This window comes from Neopelma chrysocephalum, unplaced genomic scaffold (assembly GCF_003984885.1).
Source record: "Neopelma chrysocephalum unplaced genomic scaffold, ASM398488v2 Primary Assembly neopelma1_64, whole genome shotgun sequence".
NCBI lineage: Eukaryota > Metazoa > Chordata > Aves > Passeriformes > Pipridae > Neopelma > Neopelma chrysocephalum.
The window spans coordinates 3,896,721-3,918,340 of record NW_020897721.1 but is presented as its reverse complement, the minus strand read 5'-3'; the positions used below and the strand labels follow the sequence as shown (position 1 = coordinate 3,918,340).

Genomic DNA, 21,620 nt, shown 5'->3' with positions numbered 1-21,620 from the left:
AGTGCCTACTGCTCTCCTGAATGGGGCCATTAGCACCTACAATCTCAAACTAATAGCCACTAATGAAGACACTTTACCTGTGCTAATAGCCAGGCAGATGATAAACAGTGATTTCACTATCAACGATTATCACGGGGTAAGCAAACCTTCATCTTGCCATGGCAGAGGAAAGAAGACATAGCGAGAGATGGTGCTGGGAAGTTGGCAGTTTAGAGGGACGGGGAAGGAACAGGCACCCAAAGAGACCAAGGAGAGGGGCCAGGAAAAAGGCATTTTTATTATATAAAAGTAAATTATTAACATGTGAGTCTCCAAGACAAAAGGACTAAATGAGCACAATATATTGACCTAACCCAAAAAGAAATACATTTACCCTATCTTTTCATTAAAAACCCTGAGTATTTCCACTGGCACTAGAGAAGCATGGTTCATCACATCCTCACGTGTCCACAAATTTGAACAACGGGAATTTCCCCCAGTTATACCAGCTGCCTTCCCAGTGGATACTCAGATGCCTGGTAGAAGATCTGGGTTTACACTGAGCCTGCTTCCCCCTGGAGAACTACCAAGGATGGGCTCCTCTCCCCTCCCGAGGCCACGCACCCGGTAAGAGTTAACTTCATGGCTGGTTCCAGCTCCTGCTTTGTGGGTTTAATAAGCCCAGAGCTGTCGCAAGGGTGTTAAACTCCCACTCCTCCAGTTCAAAGGCAGCTTTGCAGAGCTGAGCAGTCTTAAAATGCACAGCTTTTCAGAAGTGTGACCTTTTCACAAGGTTTCCAATTCAGTAAAGATTTGTTTCCTCCCTCTCCGAGCACGTAACTAATTGTAGTCATGAAACACCTCCTCCACCGGCAGCAGGCAGGCGGGCCAGGCTCCCCACCGGCCTCGAAATGTCATGACCGGCTCCCTTTGGTTATCGCGACGGTGCTTCTGCAAAGGCTCAAGGGCACGGAAAATCACCGCGCCATCGTCAGCCCTTGCACACTGGGGCTCGCACACATCTGCACACCAGCTCCATCCCACTGCTCTCCCCAGCACAGGGAGTAGCCAGTGCAGGTAGGGAGGGCAGCAGGATGGTGGTCCTGGACCCACCACGTTCCCCTGTGCAACGTGGGGCCAGTGCTGCCCCTTGGACACAATCCCCGCCCACCCACCACAAGAATGGGAGCGATCTCCCCCTTTCAGAAAGCTCTTCAAATCCCTAATTGGCCCCCTCAATAAAGTCCACACGTATCTTTCCTGCAGATATCAACCTGGGAGACCTTCCCAGCTCTCCTCAGTGTCAGACTGAGGTCACAGCCACGGGTTTCACTTCTTTCTTCATTCTCGTTTGCCCTGGGGCTTCTCCAGGCAAAAGAAGAGTAAGAGGACCATTTTACTGCATTTGCACAAAGAAATCCTACAGCACACCAGAGGGGAGACAATGCACACCAGGCAGATACCCCAGCCCTCACCCTATGCCCACTGCCCAGTTCATGGGCTCCTGCTCTTGCCCCTCTCCACCAAGACATTTGCAGCTCCAGTGTTTTCCACATGGCAATCCAAGAACAAAAGCCACTGGTGGGCAAACAAAGCAAAGCTTCATGTTGACAGGATGGACTGCATTGCCTCCCAAAAGGACTTCTCCATCCTAAATGCCTACAAACCCGCAAGCCCCCAAAGAGCCTTGGCATGAGACACTGCTCCTGGCTCCATCTGCAATGCCACTCCTCTCCTTCCACCCTAAAGCAAGGAAAACCCCTGTGCACACCTTGCCTATCCTCTTCTTCCTCCTCTGCTCACACCTGGAAACCTCTCCCTGTTCCCACATGGAGAGGGAGTTCTTGGGAGCAGTGGACAGTTTTCCCACATCTGGCAATAGCCTCCATGTGCTACCTGGCTATGCATGAGGCACAGAACCATTGAACTGCTCTATCAGACAACTCCCTTTCAAATGTCATTTATTTCTCTGCAAATTAGCTCAACATTTCATATTTTGCCCCTTTTTCCCTATTTACAGTACAGGAATGGGGGAATGTGCTGTTGCCACCTCCGAAGGCAGCGATCCAGCTCTCAAAGGCTCCCAAACCCAATGAAGAGCACACTGCACACCCCCACCAAAACCAGAAGTGTCCCATAGCTTTGTTGCTGCTATGTTACAACCAAGGACCTCATCTCGAGTTGGAGACTCCCAGGGTGTCCAAGCCATCACCACATCACCACATCAATAAACACATGATGTGGGTTTGTTTGGATGTGGTCTGTAGAGCCATCCACACAGTCCCTACAGCTCAGGAGACTTATCTTAAAATACCTGGGATTAGTAATCTAAGCAGGCAGGTCACACACTACTTAGGGGGTAGTGCTGCAGAAACTGGCCTCAAGTCCAGGACCAGAGAAGTCCAATACCATCGAGCTGCTGAGAGTCACCAGCACGGACGTGCCATATATTTCTGAGCCAACTGACCGGACTCACTGCTGGTCCCAAAGTTTACAAACTCCTAATCCAAGGCACTGTCAACAACACAGCTGATGTTTGGAAGGAACGCGCTGTTTTTATGCTGATGAAGTTTCTCCGAATACAGGTCACAACATCACACAGACCAAGTTCAGAGTTTGGGTTACGAGCTTCCCAGAAAAACTTTGGGCCAGCTAAGGGGGAGCTTCAGCCTTACTCTGGACTCCATAAACCTGCCACCCAAAGCAAGCTGTGACTAACCTGCATTTCAATGTTTTCCCTATCCACTGCATTTTCACCACATGGGTTTGTTTGGATGTGTTTTGTTCACGACTTGCTCTTTGGAGCAACTCCAAATCTGCCTCCCTCTTAAGTTGTGCTACAATATAGTCATTCAAACTGATTGCAAACATCAGAAGCAAGGGCTGATTTCTTTATGCGCACTAATTCTAGACTAGGTCACCAAAGTATTTTCATAGTTATGTCAGCACTGTCTAGACAAACCATTAAAAACAGGATGCAACGATCATCAGAAATGCAACGTCAAGTTCTTGCCCAGAGATATTGTGGGAGCCATGGGGAGAGAAGAAAAAGCCAAACCTGTTCCATTCACATAGGCTGGTGAGAGTTGGCTCAGCTGTCGCTTTCTGGTTTAAGAGAAACTCTACCAAAGCTCACCAGAAAAACATATATTTAACTGCAATTTAAAATAAATAGGCTGACATCAACAAGCCTGGAGAGCAGCAGGATCTTTTGAAGGGTTCTCAGTGCAGTCACAAACCCATCCAAAACTGGCTCCTCTGTACTGCTGGATGCCCACACCTCGCTACCAGCACCAGACCCTCGCTGGGAGACTCACCACCACCTCAGCATCCTCATGGCACCAGGGGGGGCACCCTGTGGCACAAGTCCCACCACATACACCAGGATTTGGCCGTGGGCACTCACCCTCACCAACCTCCACCAGGCTCCCATGTTCACCACCGAAACCACAGCCTCCACACCCACAGAGAGCTCCTTGCGAGCACCGTGCATCGGAACGGCAGCTTCCCGTTCCTCACCACTTCTTGGCAGGGAACTCTTCCAAACTCCAAGAACATGAGCTGTAATCTTGGCAGAAAGGGACGTGCGTATAAAAATCACCACTCTGTCAAAACAGAAAAATAATGCAGGAGCTGATCTGTGCACATTAATCCGCTGCAGTCATGAGGAGACAATTTCCCTGGAGAAAGTCATACATTAAAAGGAAAAAGAAAAAAAAAAAAAAAGAGGGGGGGGAGAAAAAAGATTAATGTGACTTTGAAATATCACAAGCACCGTTTATCTTCCTCCTACCACCACAGGTTTCTTGTCTTTTTTTCCCCTTTTTTTTTTAATACAAAGAGCCTTAAAATTCCCTGTGAATATAGCCCTTCTGCCTGCGATGTGCAAACATAGGTGTATTACTGTATAGCAAAAATATAAATACAGTACCACCTGTTCTCTCAGTATACAACCTTAACGTTTTTTAATTAATTCAATTTAAAAAACCCACAACTGCTTTTCACTGGCATAACCTTCTAATTACACTCAGAGTAGGTGCATGCTCCTCAGAGCTCCCACTTATGCTCGCAATTTGGTCACACACGAAGTTCAGCCCTTGGTACTTCTGTGCCAGCATGGAAGCTGAAGGCAAAACATTGCTCCCCAATATCTATTGCACAGATACAGAGCTCAGGCTGTTTCATGGGCATGACCAAAAATTCAAGAACACATTCCTTTTCTAGGGCAGGACTAAAGGATTTTTCCAGTTAAAAAAAATAAAAATAAATAAGGTTCAATCTATGTAACACAAAGACGACAGACATGCTTAAAACCGAGGTGAATTGTGTGAACTCAGCCTCTGGCAATCCAAATGAGTGAGCAAATGAGCTCACCATACCGTTTAGATTCTCATTTTCCTTTTACACATATCCCATAGATCATAAATACACATTAATAACTGTAACAGTCAAAGTTTACATTCGGCTGTAACATTTGGGATCAATACTCTTCAAATGACCTTTAGTAGTAATGAGCTGCCATAACACTGTCTTGAAGACATTAAATTTTTATTAGAAATATTTTATTACAAAGGTTCAAACCTGTCTCCATGCACTTGTGCACCCATGCAAATATTCTCCTATTGTATATTTCCTGGACAAAAATAAAAAGCAGGTCTTCTAAGGTTTTTGAAAAAATGTGCAGTGTGGAGGCTTTAAATATTTCACATTTTCAGATGTGGGGGTTTTCTTTCCTTGTTGTTTTTTAATCAGAACTCATGAGCCAGGGGTTGGAAAATCAACCACTTTTCAAAGTGATAAATAGGAATTGTTCCCACGTGGGTCGAACAGGACAGGACCGAGCTCCTGATTACCATAAGCCCTCAATTCGATGGGGGTGGAGGAGGTGGGAGAAGCTGATACTCCACCCCATGGAGGGGTGACTCAACAGACCTGGGTCTGGCCCTGCAGACCACCCCCAGCTCCCCAAGGAAGCCAGCCAGGGGCTCAACTCTGCTCCTGGTTCATGGGGGTCCCACTGGGGACCCACCATCAGAACAGATCCATCTCATACAGCTCCAGCCAACAGAAAAGCAAAAAACTAAAGATGGGGGAAAACAACACCAAAATGGAAAACATCTAGTCAAGATCCAGCCTCTCCTTAATTATTTCTTTTCAATGACTAGTCAAGTTCAAAGTCAGATCCTGTCCACGTTTCGCTGCCTATTTAAAAAATTACAAATAATTCACAGGGTTGGGGGCTTGTAGCAATTTATTTCTTCAGCTGCAGGTCCTGGGCTCAAACTAGAGAGAAATCTGATTTTAGCAGAACAATGAAACCGAGCGGATGGAGGTGAAGTCAAACAAAGGAGACAGAGGGGGAAAAAAGAAAAATATTTCTCTGCATTGTTATTAGATGCCACCTCCAAGATTTGCAAATTAAACACATTCAAGGCAGCACTGTATACTGCAGTTAATGTCTTCTGAAGAATCTGCCTTGGCTCAGCACATCACCAGGATGCTACAAGGAGCCCAGACCTGGCTGGGAGGGCAGCACGAGCATGTTCCCCTATTTCATTGTAAATTCCTCAGGAGTCTTGACTCTTAAGAAATATTTCAATCTTGCCTCTCTTGTTCACACTGATCAAGAGCTTAGTCCCTAAAAAATCATTTTGTGATTTCCAAGCCGCTTTCTGAACAGCAGTGAACAAATTGGAGGGGGGCACCCCTGTAGGAGCACCAGAAAAAGGCAGAAAAGCTGACCAATCAATATTTGCACTCCCTAACCCCGTGATTTTTAGGGAGATGCTCCGAAATGACAGCATATATCTTTCCAAGCCTACAGGGAGGATGCTTCTTTCCAGTGGCAGCACCAGGAGAGCCAGCAGCAAGCCTGCAGCATGCACCCTGCTGGCAGCACTCTCCTCCCCTCTCTCAGCAGAAGGAAAACCACATCCCCCCACCTTCCCAAACCCCTTATCTGGGTCACGGCAGCGGCAGCCCCTCACCGACACCCCCGTTTCTCCCTCAGCTCTTGCCCTGGCTCATTAGGGTGGAGAAAGGTTCCAGAGCATCATCTCTGCGGGCTTGTGGAGGGCTGATCCGCGACGGGTAATTCCCACTGCTTAATGACCTGAGACCAGCCGAGGCGGAGGCAAATGGGAAAGGGAATCTTCTCATTTGTTACCCATCCCCACATCCCGATAAAAAGAATGATTACACTTTTAAGTTCGAACAATTCCCTGCAGTTGTAGCTATGTCATATCTAGATTGTCTAATTTACATGCATATTCATAATCCCTGTGTATTTAATTAAATTCTTCAATCCCTGGAGTGTCTTTCCTAAACAATAGTAATTTATCTTGCACAGATAAGGGTGCCCTCGATTTATTCCACTCTGTAGCTAACAGCATTTCCTTCTGATCAAGGCTAGGAAGCAAACTCAAACAGAGGGAATCTTTAAATATATTTAAATTGCAAGATTAGGCTGCTTCTCTTTCTTTCTCTCTCACCCTAAGTTACCCTTTTAAAGAATAAACACTTTCTCCTAAGCTCCAAGGAAAACCTTTCACCCAACCTCCCGATAACAGCTGCATGCTCCAAATGCAGAAACACTGCCCAAAACCCACAAGGCAACAAGATCTCGCAGGCTCTGCATCAGGAGCTACCAAGCAGCATCACTTCCATCCAGAGAGGTCCATGGGACATCCTCTGGATGCACCTTCCAGCGTAGGCTACAAGCTCCTCCACTGCAGCCCACATCAAACAAGTCGCACGTTAAAAAGTCACAACCAGGAGGTTGAAGAGCTCTTCTTCTTTCTAGCAAATATCTCTACGCTAGGGGCTATTCCTCAATGGATAACCTTGGGAGGTTATTCTAATCCCAGAGAGAGCCAGACACGCAGCAGACACCCCAAGATGAGGCAGCCCTTCAGAGAGATGCAGCTGCCTCCAGTCCTCTAACCCTGTTCAAATATTTGCATGGGGAATTCAACTTGTCCTACAATTAGAGAAGTGCTACAATATTTAGCAAAGTCAAACCGACAAGAAGATTGTGATGAGAAAGGAAAAGAACAGAGTCTGGTGCTACAGCACGTTTTTTGATTACACACTGCTCACACTCTGTTAAGTCCACAGCTCTTAATAGCTTCGCTCCCTCTCCCAAACCTCAGCTTGCAGATCCAGGATGGCATCGAGGTGGGGAGGAGAAGGGTTGGTCTCTCCAAAAGCCTCTTTAGCCCCACCAGTGCTGCATCACTGCTGCCTCCCAAAGCAGTGCCAGCGGTCCATGCCGGGGAGGGCCATCCCTATGCCCACACAGCAGGGATGCTATGCCCCGAGGAGACTAAGGGATAATCCCAGTGCTGCAGGAGATGCAGGGCCAGGGCTGCTGTCACAAACCATCTCCTTTCGCATCCACATCACAGCCGAGGGCCAGGGCAGCCCTTTGGCTGGAGAGGCTGCTCACACCAGGAAGGATCCCTCTGCTCCAGCCCCGTTTCTTAATCTCCTCCCCAAGCATCTGCTGCTGACCACTGCCAGACACAGGGGAACCCAGCCGTTCTGTTCCCAACCCTCGAAGCCTTTAGAGATGCTGTTACTATTTATGAAAATAGGGTCAGGATCCTGCTGCCACGGCTCCTTCCTGAGCTGCAGCGTCACCCATGCTGTAGAGGCAGCTCTGGGAAAGCCCTGAGGAATGTGACCACTGGGACTAGATGATGGACAGGCTCCGAGTCCCAGCCACTAACCCTGCTCTGGAGTAAAACCAGCCTCCTGCCACCTGGTTGTCCCCGTGCCCACCTCCCTGGGCAGCCCCATCTTCTAGTTTCACACACACCGCAGCCACCAGGTCCTCCTGTGGGCCACCCCCGTGGCCACCAGAGCCCTCCTTTGCTACACCTTTGCTACACCACCACTCCACCACCCACACAGCAGTGTCCGGCTGACACCACAGGCCCCACCTGTACAGTTGGGTGCTTCTCCCCTCGTTCAACAGGAGGGCAGTGGTCTCCTCCAGCGCTGGAGCCAGACCAGGCACTCCCCTGAAGGGGCAGGGACTCGTGCTGGCTGCCCCACCAGTGCTGGGCTCAGCACCCAGCAGAGCCCACAGGACAGCGAGGTGCCGTCCTCCACCCTCAACACCGAGCCTGCCCTCCAATACATCCTGCCATTGCCAAATCCTCTTCCCCAGGAATTCATAACCGGATTCAGACATTCCCAGCCTGTTACTTATTTCAATGCTTTCAGCTCTCTGGAGTACAGGGACATCCTGTCTTAAACCTGCTGAGCCTCATGCCAAAAGGACATCTGCTTGGAAGGCAGTCCCTCTGGCTGACCTGGCCCTGGAGGGCTGCCTTCCCTGTCTCAGCAAGATCCCAAACATACCCTTGCACCCACAAAGCAGAGCCAGCTCACAGCAGAGCCAGGAGCACAAAAAGCTGCTCGAGCAAACCACAGCTCCCATTCCCACTTCAGAAGCTTTGCAAGATTTTTAGACCTTGGAAACATTTCCTTCCTACGCAGAGCATTTTTAGGTTAATGGTTCATCAAACCTCACAGTCCAGGAAACCTTGGTGTGGTTGACCATTGTGTGGGTGTGGGGACGGGTGGGGAAAAAACCCTTTTGGGCACCAGGCCTTCCCACAGCACTTGGACCACAGGCTCTGGGCTGAGCTAGGAGCCACCAGAAACAAGCCAAAAACCAGGCAGGCAGGCAAGGGAAAACTTCACCACTCCCTTGTGCCTCCTTCAGATACAGGGAATGCATCATTCATGGAAAGCACCAATCTCCCATCCAGGATGTTCTCCAAAACACAGCGGCCCCACGTGAGGAGCAGCCATGCCTGCCTGGCTGCAAAGCCCCTCTGCAAATCCCCAGAGAGGTGCTGGGTGACGCCAGCAGCTCTGGGTGACAACACTGTTGGCTGAGGGGACACTCAATGTCTGAACTCTCCGCTCACCCAGGAGCAGGTCTCCACCGTAACACACTAATTCCCTGCACTGACTTCATTTGGGTCTGTCCTTTTTGCCTAAGCCTCCTTATTTTACACACATTACTCAAGTGCAAAAAAAGAACGAAGCATCAGTGTTTTTAGGACAAGCCTTCAGTACCCAAAAGCTTATCTTCCTTGAAAAACCAGTGCTTTCAAGCAGAAGCCCCAAATTTGGACAATCCTCATTAAGTCATTCTTCCACATCCCTCTTTTCTACAGTGAAAGCTGAGAAGCTGAGCCATGACTAGGAACAACTAATAATTCATACTTATCCTGTCCAGTTTTTCTAAGTTTTCATGATTTTTCAGAGCCTAAGTCACAGCAAATTTTTACCACAACACAAACCGAAAAGTAACAGAGCAAAATTCCCCTCTGCCCCCTTTCCCAGCAAGTACAGCACCAGCTGAAAACCATTTCAAGTTCCCCATGGGGGAGGCAGCCCAGTGTGAGCCACCAGCAAATAACCTCCAGCTTAAGCAAAGCACAAGGCATGGGAACCTTTCAAACCACGTCACCGTGCTGAATTTTAGAGATAATGGATGTTTGCTCTGTATAAGGACTGTGGCTCAAAGTGGACAGTGATGCACCTGAAGATACTCCTTCCATGCACCCACAGTAATGTGGTTGGGAGGTGACCAGAAACAATCTTTTCCCAAATAAACAGTAACTTCCAAACTGGGAAGCCACTATCTGCTCCCAGTACACCTCACCTGCATGGGAACAGCGGGACCTTGCCAATCCCCTCCTCGTCCACCCCAACCCTAACGCAGCAGAGAGCAAGGATATGTGCTGCTCTCCAGCAGCTGTTTGGTGCAATGGTTTGTCCTCGCCCCACAGAGGGCTGTGGGCAGGTTTTAGCAACAAAGTGCTATGTCCCAGCTCTGAAACCAGCAACCATTGCCTGAACATATTCCTCAAACTCAAAAAACCTGGCTGCTATCAACCTCACTTGAGGGGGGGTTAGCCAAGAACATGAACTTTATGTAGCGGGATGGAGTCCCTGAAGTTAAAGCAGATTCAGTCAAACTCAAGAAAAGTAAGAGATGAAGAGAGCTCTAAGAAGGGGAGGCAATGTACATTTCCATGTCATCTAGGAGGTTCTGGAAGGGAACAACAGGGCTAAGCTCCACTCTGCACCATTTCAGAGGGTACAGTTTAAAAGTACTCCAAGCTCCACTGGTCGTTCTTAGTCAACCTCACAAGCACGTGCTTTGTGCCTGTTGTTGGTGAGTAATATTTTCCACAGTGGGCAGCAAAAGAGCAGAATCAGGACATCAGAAACCACACAAGTTGACTATCATGCCTTGCCACACATTGGTTGCAATTTCTCTCCATCAAAACATGCAGGAGCTTTTAAGGTCCAACCTCATCATAAGCCAAAGGGGCAGAAGAGCACACTCCATCATCCCACTCATCACCTTTCTGAAAAGGTATCTGCTTAAAACAGGCACTTCTTCCTTACTCATTTTCCAGTCTCCAGAAGTCATCTCTTAACACAACAGGAGGCCTAGCAAGGTCAAACAACACAGCAGGAGCCACCACAAGAGGAGGTGGCTGGGGACAACACAGGCTCTGGAGCCCTCTGAGTGCACTAAAAGCATCTGTCAGTGATGCCAGTCAATCTCAGAAACAGACAACCTGCTGAGACCCTCAGTTTCTCAGTCCAAGTCTTCAGAGAGTTCAGCTGACCTCAACAACTTCCCAACACACCATGACAACATTTCCAAGTGGAGTTTACAGCCTGATTTTTCAACTCTCGGGCCAGATACTCCTTGTTTTAGCAAGTACATCAAATATGTCAAGTCCACAGCTTATAGATCAAATAAGGTAGGGCTAAAAGAGGGGAGACTCAAGAGGAAGAAGATCTTTCCCACAGGAAAAAAGAAACAACTTTTGCCTCAAAATGTAACAGACGCAGGGGACAAATTAAAAAGGGAAACCATAAAATGCTTGCCCAGCTCCTTTTTTTAATCCTTACATCTGCTGCTTTACAGTAAAGTTTCATCTACTGTGTATAATTAGATATACGTTCCATGATTTTATTCTATACAGATTTCTTTGAGAGTTATCTGCACAGTTTTTAACCCCAAAGAAGTTTTAAGAGGACCAAGAGCTGCAGTTGGAGCATCACCTCATTCAAAGTTCTCAGAGGTGCTGCAATGTCAACAGGTCAAAGTTTCAGCCCATGGTCTGCACACTCGTGCAAGGAAGGCAGCAAGAACATACCAGCTTATTGTTGCTTGTCTTCAGCTCCAGGAACATTTAAAGGCTACACACCATCCCCTGACTACTCTGCAGATCCCACACTCAGGACCATGCTACACCACAGTGAGCTCAGGGCAAAACCCAGTGGGTTTCCCAGAACAGTCCTATGCTCATCCTGGCCCAGCTCCTCCTGTAAAACACGAGCCAGCCTTTTTGCTGTTTGCTAGGAGAAGATGAAGCTTGGTTGGGTTTTCCTGATCAATGGAAGTGCTATTTCCTCAGACATGGGAAACAAGATAGAGAGATAGATGGCCACCAATTCCAGTCTCAAAAATCCAGCAGGCCAAACAGATAGCAGTATTGACCCTAAGAAGCTCCAAGAGCAGCAGGTCCAGGACAAGAACGTGACCAGATAGTCAAGAGAAAGCTGACATGAGCGGGGAAAAGAGAAAGGGAGACCAGGCAAAGGGGATGCTCTCAACTTGCAATCCCTGCCCCATATTAATCATTTTGGCATAAACAAAATCTCAAACTCATTTAAGGTCATGGTACATCTCCTGGAACCCTAGAATCCACCCATGTGATGCCATCACACTTGGTAATTAAGCACTTAAAACGTGCACAAGGAGGGAAGGAAACTGTCTCCATTTACAAGGGAAGGACCAACAACCCCACGCTTTGCTAGGGCAGGGAAAAGAGCATCGCGAACGCAAAGCACCCAAATGTACATCCCATTCCCCTTAGGACCCACGCAGCAGGCACTCCTGGGAGAAGCTGATCTGCCAGTGTCTCCCCCAACCATGAGGAAAATCAAGGCGATAAGCAACACTAGACGTCCACCAGCCCAGCTAAGAGGATGAAGCATTTCTCTGGAAACAATCGGGTTCTCTAATAACAGGGCTGCAGCAGCGGCGTGAAAGGGAGGGAGGAGGAGCAGGCGGGGAGAAAGGGACTAGCTGGATATTTATCCCATCCTCATCTTTGTGTTATCAGTACCCCGGTATCAGCATTGTTCAAAATGGCTGCTTAGATGGTTGCCAGCAGCAACAACAGAATCGGTCCATCTGCTGGCATTCTCCTTAATCTATCTCAAACACTCGTCTTCTTTTTAAATGCACGCAGGGGAAAGAAGGGGGGAAAAAAAAGTCTGCCTTGTACAAAGAAACAGAATCCTCCTATAACAGAGCCTTTTAACTAGATTTTATGCCACCCCTGTTTCCAGGACACACAGACAAAAGTTAATTTTCCGATAAAAGAACCAGTGTAAGGTGCTTTTTTGTTATGAGATCAGAAAGCAAATGGAATTTGAATTGTCTGCAGTGGCATGTATCTGACAAAGATTAATTTAAACAGATATTGTCTCTGAAACCAAAGTCCATTGAGCGGCTTCACAGCCTATCAACCATGCGAAAGCAGCTCCTTAGCAGCACTGCTGACTCCACCACTTTCTTTAAAAATGGCTTAACCTATTTCTTGTAAGATAAAAGGTCATATATAGTTCTATTTTACAAACCCATAATAGCCAAAGCCACACCAAGGGAGGACAATCGGGAGAAAATAATAACGGGGGGGGATTTCCTCCCCCTTTACAGACAGATGCTCGACACTTGCTGGGTATTTTTCAAAGCACGCCGGTAGCGAGCGGCTGCAGCGCCACCGAAATGTTTCGACACCCTCAGAATAGAATAAAAACCCCAGGGCCTCTGCGGGTCGACGGCACAGGATGGAGGAGCCCACCCCGGGGTGGAGGTGCTGCAACAGGGCAGCTCACTCGGGATACTTCCTTTGCTGGGATATGAAGCCGCAAGGATGCAGGGACAAGCATGGGAGTTCCAGCTCCCTTGGTCCCTGGGCCAAGCAGGCAGGGGCAGGCAGGAAGGGAGACCCACTGCTCCCTGGGTGCTCAACTCACCCCCCAGGCCCTCTCTGAACACTGGGGTATTATTTCTCCTTTTAATCACAAGAAACAGATCTGTGCATGCCATCAGCAGGCTGCGCGGATGGAGACAGCTGCTCGGACTTCAATGGGACACACACACACACGCACACACATAGAGGAGGAAAAAAAGCTGCAGAAATCCAAATCCTGCAATTTTTTCCCTTTTTATTTCCAGTTTATACAGAGCACCGCAGGGAAAATGCTACCAGACAGTTTCAGAGCATTTGATATAGCAACGACCCAGCTTTGGGAAAAGAACGAAGGAGACACAAAATAAAAGATGACAGCCAAAAGCACTTTTAATATAGTTTCAGTACTTTCAAGAGAAAGCTTCTGTACACAGAGCAGCCAATGAACTGTTACCAAAATAAACACAACTGGCTTTAAAAAAAATTAAAAATGTCTTTCTGATGATAAAGAAAATCAAAAGAGACGAGAACTAGCGAGTGAGACAGAAAATAAACTTATTTTTCATCCTCCAGACACACTTCTTTTAATTTGGCATCCAAAGCCATTGTAGTTCATTAATGCAAATTTTATTTATCTCAGGAACCCATTTGTTGCTCTGCCACCCCTTTGACAGGGCACTCATCTTCATCAAGGCAGCCACACAGCCAGGGCACAGCACACAGCGTCTCCCGCCACCGCTGCCTTTAAAAACCTCACAGCACCAGTGACGAGGTGGGGCTGTGAGTTGTGTCCTGAGCACTCACCAGCATGCTGGTGTCAGCAGAAGGATGGAGGCCAGGGCTACTGGTCAGCATCCAGAGCAGGGGCACAGCCTGTCCTGACCTTGCCAAGGTCCCAGACACCAAGCCTCCGGCGTTCCCACGGGGAATCCCTCTGCGCCAGCAGCTGCGGGGCACGGGCACCGTCTCCAGGTGCAGAGACAGCAGCCAGGCAGATACCACAGCCGCATCCTGCTGAGCGAACCTCAATAACGATTAGCGGCCCCCGGTCAAACGAGCTGGGTGGGGAAGGTGCAGGCAGCTCATTACGGGCATCAGCGACAAGCGGGGGCATCGCAAGGGGGACACAGACCCCCCCCCTCTCCCGTTTTAACCCGGGGCCACAGCAGCAGGGCATTTGCAGATGACAAGCTGGACCAATCTATCCGCATGCAACCCTTCCAAGCTGGCATCCCAGCAGATCTGCCTCCTAAGCACATTCGTGGCTTTGTTTTTAATGAGAAGGGGGAAAAAAAAAAAAAAAAAGGAAAAATCCCTGGCAACACGCACCTACAATGCGACAAGTAAAAGCCCAGGATTTTATTAATTTGTGCATTACTTTAAAAGCACCATTTTACAAGGACTAACCCCAATCCTGCACAAAATCCTAAGCCGTAAGCTTGAGACAAAAAAGCAAATGCTCTTAAAATGCAGCACTAGAAAATCCATTTGGAGAGAAATGTAATGGTGTCGTGAACAGGTGAATCCTCAGCATTTAATAAAACACACCCACCACACCAACCAAGTGGAATCAATTCATATTCAAACACCAGGATTAAAAAAAAAAAAAAAAGCTTTTGAAAAATTGAATTTTCATTTCTGGGACATTTTATTGTAAAACAATGAAGACGCCTTCCTACCCACATCCCCCAAGAAGGGGGGATTTTTCAGGACCTGTGTCTCTGTGAGATGTTACCAAGTCCTTTCCCAACTCCTGTTGCAAAGGAACAAGAGGTTGGGGGTCAAGCCCATACATCAAACCTTTGTGAAGAGCAGGCGAAAACTGAAGCAGGGCTCAGCTCTGCTCTCCTGAGTGTGCAAGAGAGCATCTCCAGAGCCTTGGCAGCTCTGTGGGCAGACAGGGAGAGCTCCCCACCACCATCCCACATCCCAGCTCCAGAAGGTAGATTTGTCTTATGGCACTTATTAGCATAGCCAAGGTTTGGTGTCTTTGGGTTTTTGTTTTCTTTGAAAAACTGATTGATTTCTATTGATGCTGATGCCAGAGAAAGCCAAGGCTCAGCAGAGGCAGGAACCAGTTATCCAGAGGAGTTGCTTTCCTCCCCTCCTCTCATCCCTAGAAGACCAGGAATATGACAACCCCATGACACAACCTCTTCAGAACAGCATCAAACATAAGATAGGACATACCAGAAATTCATCTTAACACCCTCGAGATAGCTATTCCACACCTCCACCTCCTTGCAAAATAAAGTCACCAGCACCAGCCACAGACAGGGAGATTGATGGAGAAACAGATTCAACCATCATACGCCGCCTGCTGAGCAAAGTCAGGAGATGACCCCATCACCCACCTCCCCAGGTCTCCTCCACCACCCCACCAGAAGAAACGAGCCCTGCAAAGAGATGGTGGAGCAAGTGACGGCTCCTTCCCCACTGCCTCACCCAGGATGCTACCTGAGGTCAGCTCCTCAGAGAGCAGCCAGGGAACACACTCAAAGCTTCACACCCTTGGGAGAAACAGCACTACTCCCACATCTCCAGAAGAAAATCCACCCGCCTCAAGCACAAAGTATCACCACGCAGCAACAAGCCTTGGCCTCGCACTGAAAATGCCCAGCCTTGGCTGCCCTGAAAGGGTGAAGAGATGCTCCTGCCCCTCCCAAAAACCCCACTAAGCTCCTCATCCGCACGACCTACTCCAGCCTCAGGGGCAGCAAGGGAAAAACAGCATCACTACTAAACACAGAGCTGTCCATGTCGCCTAAATGTAAAACCACTTAAAAATAAACGCAAGCACAAGGTTGGCCATGCCACTCATCTGAGCTAACCTCAGAAGGGAGCAGGTCTCCTGTTGGGAAAGGGGAGCAGGATGTAACTCCAAGACCACCAAGGACTCTTCACCTCCCCCACAGACCATGTTGTCCTCCAGGGTGAGGTTCCCATATATGCCAAGGAAACGCATAAGCCCACAAACTCTCTCTTCCATCCTAACACTGCCAAGATTATTTTTTTTTTAATATATATATATTTCCAAACAAAATTAAAGGCTGACACACCACAAGACAATTCACAGCTGAATGTGACTTTACAGAGCTATTGGATAGACAAGCTCATTTAAGTTTTCCAAAAGTCCTATCTGAGGTTAGAGGGACTAATCATAAAACATTTAACATCAAAGCGAGCGTCAAATAACAGCAAAGCACATTCCCTCGCACAAAGCTTCAAAAACAAAGCAAGCAGGCACATGTGGTTTATGTTATTGCAGTTTTAGCACAGTTAAGTATTTCCTAAAATATTCCCTCTAGATGTGAGCAAAATTAAAATCTGCTGTGAATGACGCGCGACTTGGAAGCAGAGAAAGCCAGCTTCTCACCTGGGCTAAGATTCACAAAGCACAGGTGAGCTGAGAACAAACTCCTATTGCCTGCTCAAACCAGAAACCGGGACTTGTCCCGCTCTCTCTCTGAATAACACTTCATACTTATTTATTCTCAAAAGCCAAAACTAAATATTTTATTCCTTGTGCTTTATTTTTCAAGTCTCTAGCCTCTTTAAGTTAGCATAATCTAATTAACCACCTAGTTAAAAAGACGGCCCAGCCTCAGAGGGTTTGTTTATACTCTTAAAAAAAAAGACGCAAAAGCCAATAAATAAATCTGCTTAAAATAAAAGGTTAAAATTCCAGCTGTCATCCTAGCACTCCCTGCACTACCAGCAAGAAACTCTGGTGGTTTTCATCATCTCCTATTTCAGTTTCTGTAATACAGTCCAGAACATGCTCAAGAAATATTTCACCTATGAGGGAGCAGCAATAAACAGATCGTAAGTTTTAACGCCTAATAATACTTTGTTTTAATTATATATGCTAAGGAAAAAATAATTAGAAACCTAAAGAGCTTAATGTATATTTAAAATGTTCAAGAGTTTCCATCATGATAGGGCTAATGAACCTCTGCCAACCCCTTTTATGTGGGTAAAAGTATTTTAATATATATGGTAGGACAAAGTAATCTACCCATAAAGAAAAATAAAGTAAAAATTAATTAGCAAATTGGAAACATGTTGTATAACAAGCATCCCACACAAAATCTAAGAGGATACAGAAACATTAACTCCCTTAGCAGAACTCTGACACAGGACACCAGGTTTCAACCTGAAAAAAACCTTTCACATCCCATGGTATTCCTTATAAACCTGCTCCTGCTGGATACAGCCTTAAACCCAGACCCAGGAGGAGACCAGTCTTTACACAAAACAAAAGCAACCACAATTGGCCCTAGAGAGCCCCATCAAAGTGTTTTCCCCAAAATAAACAGCTCTATAAAGCAACACACCACTGGATATAAATTTAGACTCTGCCCCGTACCACGTCACAGGGGAAGGAAACCAAATGCTTGCTTAAAAGCAAGCATTTTTAGTGGGGAAGAAAAAAAAAGGATCTTAAAAACCTAAAAGTAGTTTGGAAAAAAAACCCTGAAAGTGGTTTCAACCACATTGGAACCCATTGGTATTTTTACCTCTTAAGCTCCATTTCGACAGGCATCATTACAAATATACACTGACACAAGCTGAAGATTAAAGTGTAACAAAGAGCTTCCAAATCTGAACTCCTCCAATTAAAATGCATTTACGGGTATCATTTACAGGTATCAAGTCTAGCTTAACCTCTGCCCAGGCAGAAGGCTGTTGGAAGCCAGGTTAGAAAATCCCCAGCGCCTGCATGTCCAGCACAGCCACCAGACTAGGAAACATGGGAAGGTACCCAGGACAGGCCTGCAAATCATCAGATAAAATATCCAGAATTAATTGCGGGTTTGAAAAAGCCAGGCTCCCTCCAAGTGTTTACAAAGCCAGAGCATTTTAAAGCCCTGCTTCATTGTTACTCTAACAGCAAAAGTAAATTCTGCCTATGTACTTATGGCCGGACCGCATACCTTCCCATCAGGGCACAAAGGCTTATCTGTGGGTAAGGAGCACAGACCGTGGAGGTGCCTAAGTGGCTGGTTACAACACAAAGCTCGACGCTTCCTCTCTCATGAGTAATCGTAAAACCAATGAAAAAGGAGAATTCCCCCCCCCCTAAAATTGCCAGGGACACTTGCCCACCCATCGGCATCCGTGACGACTCGAGGGCAAACCGTATTATACCACACTGGGCAGCGCAGGCGAGAAACATGAATTTGTTCTGCTGGATCACAGCTTACTGTCAAAATCCACCAAAGGTCTTTTCTCTCTCCAGAAACCCAAGAGATAATAGTGTAAAAACTTTTGTTCATAAATATTTATGCGACTGAACTTGTTAAAAATTAACCGCTGTCGTTAAAGGTTTTGTATCCTTTAGGATTCCCGGCATGCAGTGCAGTTGCATGCTTTATATTAAGCCTGGCATTTCTGCATTCCTTTCCTGCATGCTTTTGTCATTTGTCTAAAAATTAAAAGAAAAAAAACCCACACACCACACACACACAAAGACGGGATCTGTACACATAATAATAAAGCAGTTTTTAAGGAGACAAAGATGCCTGTGTTCAACATCCAAGATCTTTCTTTGAGCAGGGGAAAAAAAAAAATCAATTTAATGACTCCAGTGAGATCAGGGTTTAAGCCTCGTTTAAGTTTTACTAAGCATGAAGGAATTATTGGTTGATAATGTGGCATATATGTTTTTTTCAGACCTGCCAGCTTTGTAAGCACGAGGGAGACGGAGCCTGAAGCGCTTTGTCCCCATGAGCACAACCCTCACCCCTCCATCGCCAGAAGGTCATTCCTCCTGGATTTTGTCTTTCAGTTTTTCAAAGGGATTTTTCCAACCACAGAGAAGGAATTTCACATCTGTACTATCCCTATTTTTTCACAGGTCTGAGTCAGAAACACAACTGTATAAACATCTGATCTTTATTAACAGCAAGTCTCAACTGTGCAAACCTCAGGTCATGGCGCCGGGAGCCGGTGGTGTCCGTTCAAGGGATCCTTAGAGGGGAACAGTAGTTTTGATTTAGCGCTGGAGAGCATCAAGCAAGCCAGGGTTGGGGTTTTATTTTTTTCCAAGACATAATGGTTCCCAAGTTCCTATCTTAATTGCAAACACACACACGCAGCCACAAAGTGTTTGTGTCTCTGGTGGCTGGAGCTCTTCCACCTCACCTTCCAGAGGCATCTGCAGGATGGATGTGGAAAGTTGGCGGAGGACATCTCAGCTATGCCTCCTGTCCACCTCGGATAAACACGCAGCCCTTCACAGCCTTTTGTTTGATGTAAATCTTCCTCCTCCAGCTCAGGGCTGCAAGGGACTGCTGTGACACATCTCCTCTGGAGACGAAAACTGAGGTGTCTGACCCCCCAACACCCACCCGCTGCCATCCAAAGAAGAGCCGCACCACAGCCAAGGCCTGACCCCCCCCCCCCGGCTCCGAAGGCAAACTCCCCTGGCGAGCATCCCGCGCGCCCCTCTCGGGCTGTAAAAACAGGAGATAAATCACCCACCGACTTTGCGGCGAGCGCTTCCAGAACGTGCTGCTTCATCTAAAAAGCTGACAGCTCGGAGGACAATGAGCACGAGCTCTGATTTCAAAGCTGGGGAGATGGTTTAGACTTGTCAGGGGATATGAAACGCCAGAGCCAGGACCGTCCTCCCTGTTTTCTGGCTCGCAGGGAGACAGGACAGATGGGATGCTGGATGCCTGCACTGGGTGTCACTTTGGAATGGGACTGCTCTGCTGTGTCCCACATGCACCTGACCCCAGCACTCACCCAAATCCTTCACGTAATTGGCTAAAAGCTCACCAGAGCCACGTTTCAAAGACAAATAAATTAAAAAACTATTTTAAAAAGAAAATTCCTTTGTACAGAACCAGTCCTGGGTTTAGGCAACCATTACCTCTGTCTCCCACTCCCACACCAGCTGCTCACTGCATACGCACCTTGGTGGGCAGGTCATTAAAACATTGCCTTCAGCAAGCTATTATTTTCCCTTCCCTCCTAATTTTAAAGTTCCTGAAGAGCTACTCCTCTCCTACTAAAAAAAAAATTATTTGGTTTTGAGTTTCACAGTCTTTTAAACAGAATAATTAATCATCTTAACGCAGCCCTTACAAAATATTAATCACGCCAAAAAAAAAGGGTATAATCATATCCTCAGAGAAAAACCTTTTGTGCTTCAGGAATTTTCACTGCATGTCCTCAGAGGTGGGAGGAGAATTCTTCTGCTGCCTCCTATTCTCACATCTCAAATGGAAAATGTTTTGATAATGCTCTTCTGAATGTAAACTGTACCAAAAGGGATTTTTATTTTTTTAAGCAGCTTTTTTTTTCCCCAAAAGGAAGAAGGGCTCTTTAAATAAACAAAGCCTAACTACCCATTCCTTACAACAAAAACCACCCTCCCTCCACTCATTCACGCCATACCCTGGCACAAGATGAATTTACATTTCGCATTTGCAAAACAAATTCTCCTCGCCTAATGTCATTTTAATGGGAACGCGCATTTCAATCCCTTCCAATAACAACGAGGAGCGGCTTATTTTATGTAAAACACCTCAATTTGTTTCTCTTTAAATATATGCGGATTTCAGATGGGGACGGGGACTAGAAGGACAGGGGAAGAGGAACATTTCCTCTCCTCCAGCGCACACAAAAGCCACCTGCCCATGGAGAGAAAACACGATGCCATTATTCCCACCATCATTCCCACGGCCCCTTCGACACCGAAGGAGCATGAGAAGGCCGCGCGCATCCGTCCCCGACACGCGCATCGCGCCAGGTCACCGGTGGTACCCGCCGGTCCACCCAACTTGTCACCCGCCCCCGCTCCCCGCGCTCCCCCCGAGCCGGCCCCGCTGGACGTGCCCCTGCAGGGGCTGGGAAGGGGAAAGCGGTGGCTGATGCCCCCTTAGAGATGTTCCAAGCGGGGAAAGCCCCTGATGGAGAAGACAAAGAGGAACGCTCGGAGCTGTTGGAGAAACGCATTATGTTTATAAGCCCATCTCCCGACGGAAGGGCCAGGACCCCCGTGGGACCGCGGGTGGGGGTGGCTCACGGGTGAGAGGGACCGCGGCTGCGGGGTTAGGGGGGACCGGCAGGGCTGCGTGCCCTCCACACAACCCCCCGAGCGGCACTTTGGGGGGGCAAGAGGGTGGTCTTTATTTCCCCCCTCAGACTGGACGGACGGCGTCCAAGCTGCGGGCGGCTGCCGGTGACCCCCCGGGCACACGCACCCCCCCCGGGGGGTTGGTGTCACCCCCGCCCTCCCACACACCCCCCAAACCCCAAGCCGGCATCTTCCCGGAGGAGCGCACGGCGGTCCCTGCCCCCGGGGCAGGATTTTCCTGTCAAACCACAACCGCGCCAGACAAAAGGCTGAAGTGCAGGAGGGGATGGAGGCGGCGGGGGGGGGAGAGGAGGGGGGGAAGAAACGGAGCGGGGGGAGGAACGACGAACACAGACGAGCCCCCGGGGGCCCCGTCCCGGCACTCACCGACTTGCAGCACGTTGTCCACCGCGCCGGTCTCCAGCAGGCGGATGCCGCGGCGGAAGGGCAGCCCCTCGCCCTGCGGCGCGGCGGGGGCGGCGGGCGGCGGCGGCCCGGCGGCGGGGCTCTCCTCGCCGGCCGGG

General features: G+C 48.0%; 1 protein-coding gene across 1 annotated transcript in view; it reads right to left on the bottom strand.

Annotated features, from left to right (window-relative positions):
• The window catches only part of ZSWIM5 (zinc finger SWIM-type containing 5), a 97,650-nt gene extending 76,072 nt beyond the window's left edge, over nt 1-21,578 (bottom strand). The window contains exon 1 of the mRNA XM_027683202.1: nt 21,484-21,578. The gene's annotated coding sequence lies outside the window, so the exon portion shown is untranslated. The remainder of the gene's footprint in view (nt 1-21,483) is intronic.
• Between the last annotated feature and the right edge of the window lie 42 nt (nt 21,579-21,620).